General features: G+C 45.6%; 1 pseudogene; it reads right to left on the bottom strand.

Annotated features, from left to right (window-relative positions):
- Nucleotides 1–242: 242 nt before the first annotated feature.
- On the bottom strand, nt 243–1,432 carry LOC102470697 (farnesyl pyrophosphate synthase pseudogene; annotated as a pseudogene).
- Nucleotides 1,433–1,634: the final 202 nt, after the last annotated feature.

Below are 1,634 nucleotides of genomic sequence, written 5' to 3'. Positions count from 1 at the left end.
GGGATGGCTACGCCTCAATCCCTTCTCCTCCATTGTCCTCTCAGGATCTTGGGCATGCACAAACATGCACCCAGCGTGAGTTTAAGCCACCGGGTCCGGGACTTGAACTGTGATCGACTACATGGGAGTCCAGAGACATAGCCATTACACCAACTGCTGGTCCCTCCTCTCTTTCTTTTTGAAACTACATAATAATTTACTGGAAGCCTCTGCTCCCCACCCTTGCAGTCTCTTGATCACTTCTACCACTTATAGATCTTGTGCACTAGCCCCAACAAGATATTCTGGGGCCAGGGCACTTTGTATTGCTCAGATAGATCCATAGAGCAGCTGTAACTGTCTTCCCCACACAGAAAGAACATGACCCACAGAACCAGCTCCTCACACATGCTTTCACCCAAGTCACCTTCTCAGTCTCCTTTTGCCAGTGATTCTCTTGCAAGATCTGGCACTGTCCTGGAGTGGCCTGTTGCAGACACAGAGTATCTGTCCCGCTGTATTCACTGTCCTGGATATCAATGCGAACCATGCCAATCATACCTGTGGTCTCCAAAGAGGTCAAGGTAATCATGCTGAATCTGAACCTCTTCTACTCCAGCCAGATATTCTTGGCGTTGATATGCTCCTTCTCCCAATCAATGCCTGCCACGTACATCATAGCAGCTATAGGGAGGTAGAAAGGGTTCAAAACTGTCTTGTATTTGACAATAGACTTCTGCGTCTTTTCAGTGAATCCATCAAGATCCACATTGCCCTGGGGCGTTGAGATGAGATCCATGGTCTGCCCATCTCAGTATGATAGGAACTCTGCAAGAAGAGCTTGATCTAATAGGGCTGCTCCTGGAAGTAGAGCATCAGCAGGCAGTAGAACCATGCTTTTAGAAGCAGAGCATGGTGTTGAACTTATGCCTGGCTTCTGACATCAGCAGACTGCCCCCAGCAGGTGAGGGATTGAATCCATGTCATCTGTCACCAGAAAGAAAGCTTGCAGCATTTCCACACACCAACCCACAGTCAGGTTCTCTGGAGACCATCAGAATTCTGCTTCCATGACTCTGACAGCTCTCGGAACTCTAACAGCAGCATACTACAGTGATAATTTGCCTCCGATGGCACTGTCCTCTGGGACTTCACTGAGCCAGGCGCTAGCATATTTCATCTCTGGGTTCCCTGCCTCATCCTCAGTCAGCACCTTGACAATCTGGGAGAAGTGCTGCATGAAATCTTGTTTTACCTGGGCCTGAACATCTGGGTTTTGGTCTCCATTCATCCTGTGAGAAGAGCAAAGTGCTCTCTCTGTTCCTGGCTGCTGGTTCTCATTTGGTCAGAGTCTACATTTCTTTCAAGTTCCTGGTCACTATCCATGCTGTGGGTCCACAAATGACACTATGAGGATCATTTTCTCCTTGTTATTACATTTAAAAACAAGCTGATTAATAAAATTGCCTTCTATATTTACTACTCTACTGTGAACATAAATAACATGTTTAAATGAAGTAGACTAAAGTAAAACTACATTCTTATAAGCATAGCAAGTTACACACATCTAAACACACAACATACATGAAATTAGGAGGTAGCATGAGAGTCCTTAAATGTTTTGATTATTGATCACTCTCTGAAACTTTCATTCT

This window comes from Tupaia chinensis, unplaced genomic scaffold (genome assembly GCF_000334495.1).
Source record: "Tupaia chinensis unplaced genomic scaffold, TupChi_1.0 Scaffold143757_1, whole genome shotgun sequence".
Lineage (NCBI taxonomy): Eukaryota > Metazoa > Chordata > Mammalia > Scandentia > Tupaiidae > Tupaia > Tupaia belangeri.
This window is presented reverse-complemented; position numbering and strand designations above follow the sequence as displayed.